This window comes from Rhinoraja longicauda, chromosome 1 (assembly GCF_053455715.1).
Source record: "Rhinoraja longicauda isolate Sanriku21f chromosome 1, sRhiLon1.1, whole genome shotgun sequence".
In the NCBI taxonomy this organism is placed as follows: domain Eukaryota; kingdom Metazoa; phylum Chordata; class Chondrichthyes; order Rajiformes; family Arhynchobatidae; genus Rhinoraja; species Rhinoraja longicauda.
Window position 1 is genome coordinate 43,478,291 of NC_135953.1, and position 17,026 is coordinate 43,495,316.

General features: G+C 42.1%; 1 protein-coding gene across 4 annotated transcripts in view; it reads left to right on the plus strand.

Annotated features, from left to right (window-relative positions):
- The window catches only part of LOC144592116 (protein unc-13 homolog B-like), a 344,358-nt gene that overhangs the window by 95,107 nt on the left and 232,225 nt on the right, over positions 1 to 17,026 (plus strand). The gene's annotated exons all lie outside the window — the stretch shown is intronic.

A 17,026-nucleotide genomic window follows, 5' to 3' on the forward strand; every position in this document is an offset into this window, starting at 1 on the left:
TGCATTTTATTTTCTCATAAATTTGTGACAGAGAATAAGATTCTTTCTGATTGAAATAATCAAACACCAAGATATTTTGATGGTTGGTTCTTTCAGGAACCAAATGTTCCAATGTGAGAAATAATATGAAGTGAGTCACAGTCAACATTCTTGTTAAACTTCCATTGTTTCTCCAGTCGCTTGTTTGTTTTAGCCTTTGTCATCAACCTGCCTCACACCCTGACTTCTACATTATTTAAGGTAATCACAAAATGCTGGTATTTATTCACAAAATGCTGGAGTAACTCAGCAGGTCAGGCAGCATCTCTGGAGAGAAGGAATGGGTGACGTTTCGGGTTGAGACCCTTCTTCAGACTGATGTCAGGGGGGCGGGACAAAGGAAGGATATAGGTGGAGACAGGAAGCTAGAGGGAGAACTGGGAAGGGGAGGGGGGGGGGGGAAGAGAGGGACAGAGGAACTATCTAAAGTTGGAGAAGTCAATGTTCATACCGCTGGGCTGCAAGCTGCCCAAGCGAAATATGAGGTGCAAAACGATTGCCGAGCCTACATTTGGTTTCGCCGTATATCGTACAAACGCAGGCTCGGCATCGTTTCGCTTAACACCTTCGCTCAGTCCGCCTTAACCAACCTGATCTCCCGGTGGCTGAGCACTTCAACTCCCCCTCCCACTCCCAGTCAGACCTTTCTGTCATGGGCCTCCTCCAGTGCCATAGTGAGGCCCACTGGAAATTGGAGGAACAGCACCTCATATTTTGCTTGGGCAGCTTGCAGCCCAGCGGTATGAACATTGACTTCTCCAACTTTAGATAGTTCCTCTGTCCCTCTCCCCCCCCCCCTCCCCCTTCCCAGTTCTCCCTCTAACTTCCTGTCTCCACCTATATCCTTCCTTTGTCCCGCCCCCCTGACATCAGTCTGAAGAAGGGTCTCGACCCGAAACGTCACCCATGCCTTCTCTCCTGAGATGCTGCCTGACCTGCTGAGTTACTCCAGCATTTTGTGAATAAATACCTTCGATTTGTACCAGCATCTGCAGTTATTTTCTTACACAAAATGCTGGAGTAACTCAGCGGGTCGGGCAGCGTGTCTGGAGAGGAGGAACGGGTGACGTTTCGCTGCCCTCCTCTTCTACATTATTTAGTTCCCTTTTGACTGCCCTCACCCAGAACCTATGGCACTATTAATGCTCATTTGCCTATTGTGCATTGTATGTGTCTCTCGGACCTTATTATGTGTGATGTGTTTTTCACCTGGAATACACTGTCCACACTATGGATAATTATGGACAGATTTCTTTTCTGCTACAGATTTCTATCGCTCTATTGCAATACTGATTCAGATTTAATTCTCAAATTTAATATAATGCAATACCCCAAGATCCCAAATCAACTTGAGAAAAAGGAATTCTAACATCTGTAACTTGCATGATTCCTTCCAGCATCATTTTATAACGCATTTTGTACGTTTCTTAACAAATGGCTTTTTCATACAACTCCCTCTCTGCTGCACGTTTATATCAGTTAAGACTTGTTAAGTTTCACAAAGTAATAGCAGAAGAAGGCTATGGGTTCAGCAAGGTTTCTTTGTCATTTACTAAGTTCATGACTGATCTGATTGTAAACTCAACTAAATACACCCTAAATACACCATTCATCCTGTTGCTTGCCAACTATTGATTTATCTGTGCCATCAAAATGTTAAAAAAAATCTACATCCACTGCTTTTTGAGGAAGAAAATTCCAAGACTTGTGATGCTCTGAGAAAAACAACGCCTTAAATGGGTGACCACTTAACGATACTTAGTTCTGAGCATATCCAGTTTTTCAAGACCCCATATGATTGTAAATCTTTAAATCATTCTTCCAAATTCCAGCCGATGCAAACCTTATCTGTCCAATTTTATCTCATCAAACAACCCGCCTATTCTAGATTTTAATTTAAAATTTAAAATCCTATTTCCTTCAATCTGTGTCATCGTTGTCATTATTTCACTGTTTTGGGCAGCAAGCATATTTGAACTGAAATTGTCATCTTTGTTGACGGCATCAATGCCTCTCCAGCTTGTTTGAATGACTACTGACCGGTGGCCCTCACCTCGGTTGTCATGAAATGCTTCGAGAGACTAATCAAGAACCACATCTGTGCCCTCCTTCCTCACAACATGGACCCACTGCAGTTCGCATACCGTCTGAACAGATCCATGGACGATGACTCCCAGGTTCTGCACACCGCTCTCTCTCATCTGGACAGCCAGAAGGGGGCTATGTGAGGATGCTGTTCATTGACTTTAGTTCAGCTTCACCCTGAACACAGGATCCCCCCAGGGTTGCGTCCTTAGCCCCCTACTGTACTCCCTGTACACACATGACTGTGGCCAGGTTCAGCTCAAACTCCATCATCAAGTTTGCTGATGACACTGTGGTGGTGGGCCGGATCTCCGACAACGATGAGAAGGCCTACCGGGAGGAGGTGGCTGATCTGGCACTCTGGTGTCGGGACAATAGCCTCCTCTTGAATGTCAAAAAAACGAAGGAGCTGATTGTGGATTTTAGAAGGGCTCAGCATCCAAGGACGTACACGCCACTGGAAATAAATGGGAGTACTGTGGATAGGGTGAGCAGTTTTAAATACCTGGGAGTCCACATCAAAGAGGATCTGACATGGACAACGCACATTGCCGCAATGGTGGGTAAGGCAAGGCAGCACCTTTACCACATCAGACAGCTGAGGAAATTCAGTGTCTCTGAGGATCCTTCAATGCTTCTACTCTGGGGCTGTAGAGAGCATCCTGTCCGGCAACATTTCAATCTGGTTTGGGAACAGCTCTGCCCAGGACAGGAAGGCCCTGCAGAGAGTAGTGCATTCGGCAAAACGCACCATGGGAACTACACTCGCCCCCCTGCAGGACCTATACATCAGGAGGTGCAGATCAAGAGCAAGCAAGATTATGGGGGACCCCTACCACCCCAACAACGGACTGTTCCAGCTGCTACGGTCAGGCAAACGCCTCCGCTGTCATGCTGTGAAAACGGAGAGGATGAGACGGAGTTTCTTCCCACAGGCCATCAGGACTGTTAACTATTATATCTCCAGGGACTAAATATTTTTTTCTGTATTAATTTTAATTTTTATGCTGTAATTGTAATTTTTTTTGCACAATCCGCAGGCATTGCCACTTTCATTTTTGCACATCTTGTATGTGTATGTGACAAACAAACGACTTGACTTGACATGATCTTCTAGTTGGGTGGTGGCCTGCTCTGATCTCATTACTGCCCCAGGCCATGGCACAAAAAAACACATTCCCACATTCAAGTGGTTACACTGTTCCTCAAAATGCATTGTATGTTTAGCAATATTATAACAGTATTTCCACTTGATTCAAATTTGAGTGTAACCAATTGGATTGATGTGACCTATTTTTGATGTTATTGGATTAGTTCAGTTCTTCAGACATATTTTTAATCCCACTGTCTACAGTTCATATCTTTAATTTCCTGTATTTTGAATTTTCGGACATTTTGATAATTAATCTGAGATAAGCAATGGTCTGTATTGTTATTGTATTTTGTTTTTTTCCCTCTCTACAGTTTTTAGTTTGTAAATTATACTGTAGATCAGTGTTTCTGACTTGCTGATGGTGGGATTATATTACATCGGTGACTTAATATATATAAGGCAATGGTTTACATATATGAACATAATGCAATACTTGTTTATTTAATCCATATCAAGCACCATTTAGTAACCAAGGAAGTAAGACCATTTAAAACAGTTACAGAAAACAGCAAGATCAACATAATTACCAACAAATAAAAAAGGTTAATTGTTGAAAGATGACAATTCAGATCATATCCCCGACAACTGTATCTATTATTTGAACAAAAAACATTCTGCTGCAGGAATTTAGCGGGTTAGGCAGCATTTGTTGAGGGAAACGGACAACTGTTGCTTTTTTTCTCTTATTCATCTGAATGGAGTTTGCCATGTCTAAATTCCCAGGTTGACATAAATGACCAACATACAGCACAAAAGTAGTATGGATGTACTTAAACTCCTGGGTTATGTCAGTATTATGAAATAAAGTACGCCACCTTTTTTCGCTGCCAATATGATGGAAACCATCAGTTTTGGAGTTGGAATGAAAAAGTTACATTTAATTACAATCAATATTCAATCAGATTTGGAACTGATATTCCTAACTTTACAGAGATGGTTGCAGGTGATGGGGCTGGATGAAGTGACTGGAATTATCATGGAATATTTTATCTGCATCTTGATTGGATAAACTAAACTGACAATCATAATGCAGAAGAATAACTTGTGGAGTGTATCAGGGATTGTTCTTAAGAGCACTATGTTGCAAAACTAAAGCAAAACACAAACTGCTGGAGGATCTTAGCGGGCGATGCATCATATGGCGGTGGGGGATTAGACAGGCTACGTTTCAGTTTGGGACCCTTCTTCAGACTGATTGGAGGACGTTTGAAAAGAGAAATGGGGGCAGGACAAAGCATGGCAAGTGGATACTAGTGAGGGGGGTTTGTTTGTCAGATGGGTGGAGTAAATGACAAAGGCTAGAGATAAAAAGACAAAAGGGTGTCGGATAAGGAGGGCAGAGGAGGAGTGAAATGTAAAGCTGGAAGATAGGAGATGGGTGGAAAGGGACATGTGGAGGGGAAAGAGGGGGGTGAGGGTGGGAAAAGGGAAATGGGTGATTCAGGGATGGAAAGGAACAGGGTGTTGTGGGAGATGGTGTGAAAAATGGGGTACATCGGGATGGATGTGGGAGGCATGGGAAAGAGAAACAGAGTGGGGGGTGGGTATTACTTGGAGAATTCAATATTCATTAAGTTGTAAGCTCCCAAGCGGAATATGAGGTGCTGTTCAAGCAGTTTGCCTTGGCCTCACTTCAGCAATGGTGGAGCCTAAGGATAGAATAATCAGCATGGGAATATGAAGGGGAGTTAAAAGATTTAGGAATGGTGGAGCCAGAAGGTCTTGGCAGACAGAGTGCAAGTGTTCGGCAAAATGGTCGCCTAATCTATAAATGGTCTTGCTGATGTAAAGATGCAGTTGGCAAAGTTTGAAGAGGTGGACATGTGCATCTGTCTCACTTGAAAGGACTGCTGCGCTCTGGAAAGAAGTGAGAGAGGAGGTGTGGGTATTGCTGTTACGTCTCCTGCGTTGCAAGAGAAAGTACCTGAGGTGGGAATGGATTGGGAGGAATGAGAGGAATGAGGGATGAACCAAGGAGTTGTGGAGGGAGTGATTTCTACAGAAAGAAGTAGCGACGGGAAGATATGAGTGGTGGCGGGATCACGTTGAAGGTGGTGGAAATGTTAGAGAATGATGTGTTGGATGTGGTAGGGTGATAGGTTAGGATCAGGGTTGTTCTGTGTCTTGCTCAAGATTCCAGCATCGGCAGTCTCTTTTGTCTCCATGTTGGAGAACTTATTCAGGATCAAAGTATTTTAGAGTTACTCATTATGGATCAGTCATATTAACTGACCTGATCGTGTCTGTGTTCTATGATGTATATCCGGTTCCTGTTCCAGTCCAGGTTTTTGTATATGCTAACCAGCTGGTTTTTTTAAAATCAAAAAATGTATTCAATTATTTATAAACAATATTTACAATGCAATAAAACAAAACAGAACCCACCACCAGAATACAATACAAACAAATATACCAAATTAAACTATTATACAACTATATTACAATCCCTATCCAGGCTAACCAGCTGTTGGGAGGGTGGAATTCAACCACCAGGGGGTCAGAGGGAACTAGGAGCGGAGACGACAGCACGACAGTATTGTATCCTCTGAGCATTCATGCAATAAAGAATTTATGCTTCAGCTTGACTCATGGTGATTGAATGGGACAAGAATACTCATGTATTATGAGGAAGAATTAATAAGAAAATTTGGAGTATCCCTAAGGAAGTAGTGACTACAATATTGTAGAACGGGGGGTGGGGGTTCAGGAATCAGCAGCAAAGTACTAAAATGGACATAAGAAAAGTGAAAATTGATTTTGAGGCAAAACCAGCATGTTATATCAAAATGAACATTTAGAGTTTCTATGGCTACATAAAAAGAGAGTGGCGAAGGTGAATGTGGAACCTCGAGAGAATGAGGCTGGGAAATTAGTATTAAGACATACAAATATAGAAGAACATGTAAAAAAAATCCAAATCATGAGGGACAAAGTATAAGAAAAACACATGGCAGACAAGTAACCAAAATCTGTTGACCTGCACTCAAGGGTTCCCACAATATGGAAAATAGTTGAGATGGAAGCATAACTTCAACAAAAAGGTTGTTATATTAAGTGTCATGTAGACATATTTTAAAACCATTGTGAGCTCATCTAGGTTGCACCAAAAAATATAGGAACGCTGTAAATCAGGAGAGATTTTAAAGCTTATTGTACAAAGACGACTAAAATGTAGTAGAAATGAAAAAAAATGCCACTGCAGATGTTAATCAGGTGCTAGACCCTGGAGAATGTTATAGACTGAATCTTTAAGCTCAGAAGAGGTATATTGAGTAACAGGTCATGTAAACTATGGTCCCATTGAATGTTGGAACAGGCTTGAGATGCTGAATGAGCTGATCCTGTTCCTACCTTCCTACTCAGTTCAGTTTGTTTCAATAACATTTTTTGTATTGATAACAATGATATGAAAACGAGTAGCTCTTAATTCAATAGACAATAGGTGCAGGAGTAAGCCATTCGGCCCTTCGAGCCAGCACCACCATTCAATGTGATCATGGCTGATCATTCTCAATTAGTACCCCGTTCCTGCCTTCTCCCCATACCACCTGACTCCGCTATCCTTAAGAGCTCGATTGAGCTCTCTCTTGAATGCATTCAGAGAATTGGCCTCCACTGCCTTCTGAGGCAGAGAATTCCACAGATTTACAACTCTCTGACTGAAAAAGTTTTTCCTCATCTCCGTTCTAAATGACCTACCCCTTATTCTTAAACTGTGGCCCCTGGTTATGGACTACCCCAACATTGGGAACATGTTTCCTGCCTCTAACTTGTCCAACCCCTTAATAATCTTATATGTTTCGATAAGATATAAGATTATTAATTAATTCGACAGAATTGCTTGTATGTGTACCTCACGGCTGGTAATTCGGTGTAGATTTTGCTTTTGTGCCAATGTGTGATAATTAAAATGTAGTAAAATTAGTATACCCTGATCCTTGAGTTTTTCTTAATTGATCAATTGCTATTTTATATCACTTTCATTACTCTCTTGTTAAAGTAGTAATTAACTTTGATCATTAGCAACAACAATGAATATATCACCATGTTGTGCCAAGTAATGTACAGTACATAAAATTGAAAATGTTAAAAGGACAATTCAATTCTATCCCATGACTGCTGTCGTCATAGTTTTTGACTTGCTTATTTTGTTACTGGAGACTCGGTATCATTTAGATATTTAACCATACGATACGATACAATAAAACGTTATTCATTCCCGAAGGGAAATTGGTCTGCCAAACAGTCACAACACACAACAAGGTACACGAAAACTTGAAACAAAAAGAGACAAGCGACGGTTGCACAGCGTCTAAACCGGAACAAACCGGAACGAACAAACGAACACAGACTTATCCCCTGGGCAGAGGATTGTAAACTAGAGTGCCCACCCCCTTCCCCACACCAGGTCCTGCTTTATTCTCCCACCGTCCCTCACGGCGGTCCCCCCAGGCCGGGTCCCCATTGTCTTCCCCTCCTCCCCTCATGCCCATCGACCGTTGATTGTGGGTCGATCCTGAGGCCCCCCCACCGCCGGCCTCCGAGGCTCCCATTGCCACCGAGGCCCCACTGCCTTCGAGACTCTCATTGTCGCCGAGGCACTCACTGCTGCCTCCAAGGCACTCGCTGCTGCTGCCGAGGCGCTCATCGCCGCCGCCAAGGATTCCATTGCCCCACTGAGGATCCCATCGCTGCCGCCACAGTTTCTTCAGCCGAAGCAGGCCTTGCCGCCCGGCTTCTCCGGCGAGTCGGCCTGATATACCGCCGTCGTTCAGTGGGTATATCAGGCCGGCGTGGCACTCCGGGACACTCCTGCCGCTCGCACGGCTCCCCGGGACACTGTGATTATTCCTATAATCACTTCTTCAAAAGAAAACAGTTCAGAAAATTCCCACAAAAAATAAATTATGCAAGATTGTACAGGTTAGCATGATAAAATCGGTACTTTTGATCTGTCTTCACTAAGGAAGATACAAGCAATCTCCCAGATGTTCTAGTGGCAAGGTGACGGAGGAACTGAAGGAAATCCACATTAGGCAGGAAATGGTGTTGGGTAGACTGATGGGACTGAAGGCTGATAAATCCCCAGGGCCTGATGGTCTCTATCCCAGAGTACTCAAGGAGGTGGCGCTAGAAATTGTGGACGCATTGGTGATCATTTTCCAATGTTTTATAGATTCAGGATCAGTTCCTGTGGATTGGAGGGTAGCTAATTTTGTCCCACTTTTTAAGAAAGGAGGGAGAGAGAAAACGGGAAATTATAGACCAGTTAGTCTTACATCAGTGGTGGGGAAGATGCTGGAGTCAATTATAAAAGACGAAATTGCGGAGCATTTGGATAGTAGTAACAGGATCGTTCCGAGTCAGCATGGATTTATGAAGAGGAAATCATGCTTGACTAATCTGGAATTCTTTGAGGATGTAACTAGGAAAATTGACAGGGGAGAGCCGGTGGATGTGGTGTACTTTGACTTTCAGAAAGCCTTCGACAAGGTTCTACATAGGAGATTAGTGGGGAAAATTAGAGCACATGGTATTGGAGGTAGGGTACTGACATGGATAGAAAATTGGTTGACAGACAGAAAGCAAAGAGTGGGGATAAATGGGTCCCTTTCAGAATGGCAGGCAGTAACTAGTGGGGTACCGCAAGGCTCGATGCTGGGACCTCAGCTATTTAGTGGAGGGTTGTTATTGTAATAGGAGGCCTGTGAAAAGTAGTGTATTGCAGGGATTGGCGTTGGGTCCCTTGTTGTATATCATATAAATTAATGATTTGAATGAGAATATAGGTGGCATGATTAATGAATTTGCAGATGACACCCAAATTGCTTGTGTTTGATCAGTTTACGTAGGTTACAGGAGTTTAATAAACTGGGAAAGTGGGCAAAGGAACGGCAGATGGAATTTAATTCAGTGTGAAATGATGCATCTCGGCAAGTTAATCCAGGCTAGGACTTGCACAAAGAATGATGGGCCTTCAGGAATGTTGTTGAATAGAGAAATCTACGATACGATACAATATGATAGAACTTTATGTATCCCGGGGGGAAATTGATCTGCCAATAGTCAAATAAAACACAAAATACATTAAATGTGAAATTAAAGTGATGAGTGGAAAGGCTTGGGGGATGTGCAAAGCTTGGGGAGGGGGACAGGGGAGTCAGTCTCAGCCTCAGTCTACCCCACGACAGAAGGGAGTGGAGTTGTAAAGTTTGATAGCCACAGGGAAGAAGGATCTCCTATGGCATTCTATCCTGCATCCTGGTGGAACCAGGCTGTTGCTGAAGATACTCCTCGGGTTGGCCAGTGTGTCGTGGAGGGGGTGAGCTGTATTGTACAGGATGCTCTGCAGTTTGAGGAGCATCCTCCCCTCCAAGCCCACCTCCCATGAATCCATCTCCACCCCCAGGACCGAGCTGTTTGTTGATCCTATTGGCTTCTGCAGCCTTCGCCCTGCTACCCCAGCACACGGCAGCGAAGAAGATGGCACTGGCTACCACCGATTGGTAGAACATCAGCATCTTACTGCAGATGTTGAAGGAGCGGAGCCTTCTCAAAAAGTACAGCTGCCTCTGTCCGTTCTTGTACAGGGCCTCAGCATTCCTGGACCAGTCCAGTTTACTGTCCAGGTACACTCCAAGGTATTTGTACTCCCTGGCAAACTGCACATCCACACCATTGATGGAGACAGGGGACAGGGGTGTTCCTCTCCTCCTAAAGTCCATCACCAACTCCTTAGTCTTGTCGGTGTTGAGCTGCAGGTGATTCAGCCCACACCACTCAACAAAGTCATTGACTACACCTCTGTATTCAGCTTCCTTCCCCTCACTAATGCAGCCCACAATTGCAGCGTCATCTGAAAACGTCTGCAGGTGGCAGGAGGCGATATATGAAGTTCGAGGTGTAGATGGTAAACAGGAAGGGAGAGAGGACAGTCCCCTGTGGGGCCCCTGTGTTGAAACACAGTTCTGTAGCCTGACATATTGTGGCCATCCAGTCAGGTAGTTGGTGATCCAGGACACCAATGGAGCATCCACCTGCATCTTTGTCAGTCTGCTCCCTAGCAGTGCAGACCGGATTGTGTTAAAAGCACTGGAGAAGTAAAAGAACATGACTCTCTCAATGCTTCCTGGCTTATCCAGGTGAGCATAGGAACGATGGAGCAGGTGGATGATGGCATCCTCAACCCCCATCTTTGTTTGGTAAGCGGGAGGTCCAGGCAGAGTTTAACCAGGGGTTGCAGGTGAGTGAGCACCAGCCTCTCCAGGGACTTCATAATGTGTAGTCATTGGAGGAAGTGGGGCGCATCCTCTTTGGTACAGGAATTAGGCAGGATGTCTTCCACATCACAGGAACCCTTTCCAGGCTCAGGCTAGGGGTACAAAGACATAGTTGCCTGAAAGTGGCAACACTGGTAGACAGCATGAAGAAGGCAGATTACCTGCTTGCATTGAAGAGTTGGGTCATGATGCCATAGTTGTATAAAACTTTGTTTGGACCATACTTGGAATATTGTGTGCAGTTCTGGCCATCAGGTTATAAGAAATATGAAATGCCCCAGTCTAGACTGTCATGATTCCATCTGAATTTCACAGTTTTAGGAAAGCAGCCACCATAATCAAGAATTACTTACACCCAGTCATTCTCCAATAATTATTAAAAAATCATCAGTAATTTAACTTGTAAGTCTCTTAATCACGCTGAAGGATTTTTGCACGTATTGGATATCAATTTGATAAAATTCCAGTTTGAAAAATAAATTTGGTTCAAAGTGTCTTGTGGGATAATTTATCTTTGTTCAATAACGGCTCTGGCCCAATTAGCTAATTGCTCCAGTACAGTAAAGCTCATATGAGGCAAATTGTGTCAGCTTGAATGAATTGGTAACACACGCAGTTCTGAGATAGAGGTCATGAGTTCAAACTGCATTTCAAGGGTTTTGATTTATCCATCTTGGCATTCCATTCCAATACTGAGGTGGAAGTACATTTTTATGATTTCCATGAATTGATCTTGTCTGTTAAGGTAGTTCAAGTGGATAACAAATGACTCAATAATAATGAAGAACTGAAGGTACTTATTGATTACAATGTCCAAGCAAGATAAAGAAGGCATTCATTCTAACAAAAAGAGTCCGAACCTGAAACTTCACCTATCCATGTTCTCCAGGGATGCTGCTTGATCTCCTGAGTTATTCCAGCACTTTGTGTCTATTTTTTAAAATAAGTAATTTCTATTGTTGCAGTTTTGTCACAAAAATCTCCATTTCCTCTCTTGAAATGGTCATTTAACTTTAAATTAATTTATTTGTTACTTGCCAGTTTTTGACCCAAGCTTGTAAATGTAATAAATTCCCGATTGTTTGCAACCACTATTTTTAGACATGGAGTTAAATGACCATACCTTGTGCTATTGTTCAAATTATAGATTTTTATTTGTCATATACACCAGAGTGTAATGAAATACCTTTTCACACAAAGCTCCCAATAAACAGTATCAATGTAGTTTGGTAAACACAATTGTAAATATAACGAGTGCAAAACAGTGTTATTTATTAACTAATTTTAATGGGAATTACACTCATTGTTCCAGAATAATTGTAATCCTTGGAAGAGTAGACTTGGGGAGAAGTTATGACAAGCTTCATTTAATTTAACCAAATTGGCCTGCACATTCCATTTTTTAAAGTTTTACAGTGCTCTGCTGTAATATTTAGTGTGTTTGTATATGGAGTTGCTTTGTGCATACTTCACAAGGCCCCATCACGTTTTGAAAATTATCTCTTCCACATTACTCCATAGTTATATTAAGAAATGATTCTTCTGTGTTTTGATCCAAAAACTGACCAGTGCTAGAAATTGTTCTTTACATAGCGACTTGGAAGAGAATATAAAGAAAAATGGAAAAAAAGTTTTCAGTGGAATGACAGAGTACCGAATGGTAAAATGTAAATTGAGCTAACCACAGTATAACCACCATTTAAAAACTATTTCTAAAATTTCAGTGAAGGCTTATTCTGACTTGAAATATATTTATCATGGTGTGTAATTTTTTTTAAACTATGCATGAAATGCCAAATATAAGAATGCAAAATATTTAATAGAAACAGCAAAGTTCAACTTCACTTTGAAAATAAATGCTATCTGAAAGACATTCTTCTTCGGTAATTCTTATATTCAACATTCCTGCAAACTAACAGAACCGTGAAACTTTTTGATTGCATCATATATAGTAATGTTTTGAGTGTACCAGTTGCTCAAGTTATGATCTGACTTTTCAGTGTCGTGTGTCATAACGAGTGACAGTTTCCAGCGATCAGGTTTTCTGAAGCTCTGTCAGCAGTTAGTGAATGTTTGCCACACTGAGTGGTGCTTCTCATGTAGTCTTGGAGTTTATCCATGCCAACTGGGTTTTATAGATTACCTATTTGCCTGCATTTAGGCCATATCCCTCTAAACCTTTCCTGTTCATATACTTGTCTAAATGTCTTTTGAATGATGTCGCTGTACGTGCCTCCATAGCTTCCTCTGGCAGCTGATTCCTTTGTGTGAATAAATTGTCCCTCAATCTCCTTGAGTTCTTTCCCTTCTCGTCTTAAATGCATGCCCTCTAGTTCTGGATGCTTCTGCTGTGGGAAAGAGTCTACGGTGTTCAATTGTCATACGTACTGAAACAAAACAATGAGATTCTTACTAAATTACTTACAGCAGCATAACAGACCTGCAAACAGAACTCAATAGATAACATAATAAACAAAAAAAAGTTCAAGAAATAAATAAAACAGTTTTTTTAAACAAAAATTATACAAAAACAAAAAAAGCCCAAAGTCCCTGGTGCAATCAACGCAGTTCATAGTTCGATGTTTAGTTGGTTTTGTAGTGTTCAATAGCCTGATGGTTGTTGCAAAGAAGTTGTCCCTGAACGTGGAGGTCATGTTTTTCAGACTCCTATGCCTTCTTCCCGATGACAGAGTGAAATGAGCACCTGGCCAGCTGGTGTGGGTCTTTTTTGAGGCAACGTCTCCGATGGTGGGGAGATGTTCACCACTTTTTGAAATGTCCTTCGTTCCTGGGCATTCCATTTGCTGAATCAGGCTGTGATGCAACCAGTCGATATGCTCTTTACACTACATCTGTAGAAGTTCAAGACAGTCTTCATCAACATACCGTATCTTCTGAGGAAGTAGAGGCATTGAGGGGCTTTCTTTATGATTGTATCAGTATGCTGGGTTCAGGACAGATCTTCAGAGATATGCATGCCCATGAAAAAGTTGATGTCGCTCTCCACCACTGACCCATTGATGAAGACAGGTTTATCGATCTTTAGCCTTCCTCTTCTAAAGTTAACAGTCAGCTCCTTGGTATTTCTGATGTTGAGAGCAAGGTTTTTGTTCTGGCACCATTTAAGTTGTACAACAATGGTGGTGTCATCCGTGAATTTAAAGCTGGAGTTGGAATTGTGTCCGGCTGCACAGTCATGGGTTTACAGTATAGTGAGTCGAGTTGGGAATTTAGCGCACACTATGCTCCTGTGCTGATGGAGGAAGTGTTATTGCCAATTTGTACTGATTGTGTTCTGTTGCATAGGTATGAGCAAAGACCCAGTTCCCTGAGCTTCATAACAAGTTTGAGGGAGATAATGGTATTGAATGCCGAACAACAACTTGACGCAAGTGTTTTTGTTTAAAAGCACACAAAGTGTGGAGTAACTCAGCAGGTCAGGCAGCTTCTCTGGAGAACATGGGTAGACGACTTTTCAGAGTGAGACCATTTTGTGTTACTCCTGCACTTTGTGTTCTTCAGTAAGTTAACCAGCAACTGCAATTCTTTGTTTTTATACTGTATATTTCTGTTGTCCAAGTGGTCCCGTGCAGAATGCAGATCCAGTGAGATTGCATCCTTTGTTGATCTATTGTGGCGGTAAGCAAATTGTCGTGGGTCCAGGTTCTTGCTAAGATAGGAGTTGATATGTGCCATAAGCAACCTCTCAAAGCACTTCAACGGTTGGTAGTCATTGAGGCATGTCACCTTATTTGGGCACCAGTATTATTCATTCCCTTTCAACGCATGTGGGAACCTCAGTTATGAGAGGTTGAAAATGTCCGTAAAAACTCCAGGAAGTTGGTCCACGCAGGTTTTGAGAACGGGACCAGGTACACCATTGGGTCCAGACACTTTCTGAGGGTTCACCCTTCTGAAGGATACATCTTCTCACATTGGCCTCGGCGACTGAGATTACAATACCATCGGGGGCTACAGGTGGCCGAGAAGGCACATATGTGTTCTTTCACCTTATCCATACCTCCTATGATTTTTTATAACTCTATGAAGTTACACCTCAGCCTCTTACCCTCTGGGGAAATCATTCCCAGCCAATCTAGCCTCTTCTTATAACTCAAGCTTTCCAGTCCCAGTGACATCCTTGTAAATCTTTTCTGCACCCTCTTCAGCATATTGACATCCTTCCTACTGAAGGGTGACAGGAATTGCACACAGTACTCCAAATGTGGTCTCATCAATGTCTTGTACGGCTGTAGTATGATGTCCTTTAAACTGTACTTTTATCAACGAAGCCATCACGCCAGACTCCATCACCCTGTCTATCAGTTTTACCACTTTCAGGGAACTGCACCGTGAGGTCTCTCGGCTCTACAACACTCTCAGGGCCCAACCATTTGCTGTGTAAGCCCTGGTCTGGTTTGATTAATCGACATGCATCACCTCACAGTGTCCAAGTTAAATTCCACCTGCCATTTATTGACCAATTTCCCTTGTTCACCCTGATCCTTTTGTAAATTTAGATAGTACTTCTCATTGTCTACAACACAATCAATTTTAGTGCCGCCTGCAAATTTACTCACTATGCCAATGATATTTTCATCCAATTCATTAATATAGATAATAGTTGATCATGTGGCAGATCCCTGTGGCATTATGAAGTGCCATATTAATGTTTAAAATAAATAAATTAATAATTTAATTCAAATTTACATGATTTACTCATGATTTACATGAGAACTGTACATTGTTAACACCTGTAAAGCCATGTTGCAGTTATGGTACCTGGCACTGGATATTATGGAAATCTTGCATCAAATTTTCATTGGGGAAGCAATGTGGGAACATATCATCAGTAAACTTCAATACATTCAAAACTCCGCTGCCCGTCTACTCACCCACACCCCGATCCGTGACCATATCACCCCCGTCCTTTACAAACTCCACTGGCTCCCCATCCCCCAGAGAATCCAGTACAAAATCCTCCTCATGACCTACAAAGCCCTCCATAACCTGGCCCCATCCTACCTGACTGACCTCCTCCACAGGCACACTCCCACCTGCACCCTCCGCTCTGCTGCTGCCAATCTCCTATCCCCCCCATCCGGAGCAAACTCAGATCCTGGGGGGACAGGGCTTTCTCCATCGCTGCTCCCACCCTATGGAACTCACTACCCCAAACCGTCAGAGACTCCTCCTCACTCACCACATTCAAAACATCACTGAAGTCTCACCTGTTCTGTACTGCCTTCAACCACTGAAGGTCACCTCACCTTCTGTCTCCTTTCTCTGTTCGTTTACTTATTTATCTATTTATTCACTTCCCTATGTTCTTTAAATCCCTGTAAAGCGTCTTTGAGTGTATGAAAAGCGCTATATAAATGTAATGCATTATTATTATTATTATTATTATTATTATTATATTGTTCTTGACAGGATGAATCAGGATGAATGAACATAGTATTTCAAGAACATGAGGGCGGGGGGGGGGGGTGGAAATTTAATAGGAACCTGATTTAATAAGAGTTTTTCGTGTAGAGTGTGTGAGCATATGGAATGAGCTATAGTTGAGGCAGGTACAATGACAGCATTTAAAAGTCGCTTGGACAGATACATGGATAGGAAAGGTTTAGAGATATGAGCCAGATAGGACAAGCTTAGATGGGGCATCTTGACCAGCATGGACGAATTGAGCCGGAAGCCCTTTTGCCATATTATATAACTATGACTAAGTATTACTTTGATATTCCATATTCCAGATGAAGAAGAGATAAACATTGTTATACTTCTTTAGCCAGTTTATAATTCTCTGGCTCTGGAGCAACTATCTTTTAGAGAGTACTTTGTGCAATGGATATTGAATATAATATTTTGGCAAGTCCTCTTTATTCATTTTTTAGGCACCATTGTATACATGGAACATAATCTAAGCATGCGTTTAGTTTGCTCGTTGTAAGATCAAAAAAACAAAATAATCTGAAGCCATTAAGCACATCCATTTGAGGAAACAATAAATAATCTTCTGTAATTTACACCTTGTTTCATTGACGTTTTTTTTGCCATTTCAACACTCTTTCCAAAGTAAAATTCATTTTAGCCTGACCTTGCTCATTACTGAATAATGAACGATAGAGTAATACATCACCAAAACAGGCCATTTCATCCACTGAAACTGTGATCATCATCAAACATCCATTTACACTAATGCTGCAAATCAACTATACCGCAAGACAATTTAGAATGGGCAATCCATCTTTGAAATGTGGGAAGGACCTGGACCATCTTGGAGAAAAGCCATGCAAACATGCATTAACCTGCAATCCTCACATGATAGTACCAGAGGTTGGGATCAAATCTGACTGGAGTTTTGATGCAGTCGCTCCATCAGCTAAGCCTTGCATATGACATGAAAATTTCCATCTTTGACGGTAATTAAATGTTTTGCTGAAATTAGATTTCTCTCTGTTCTCTG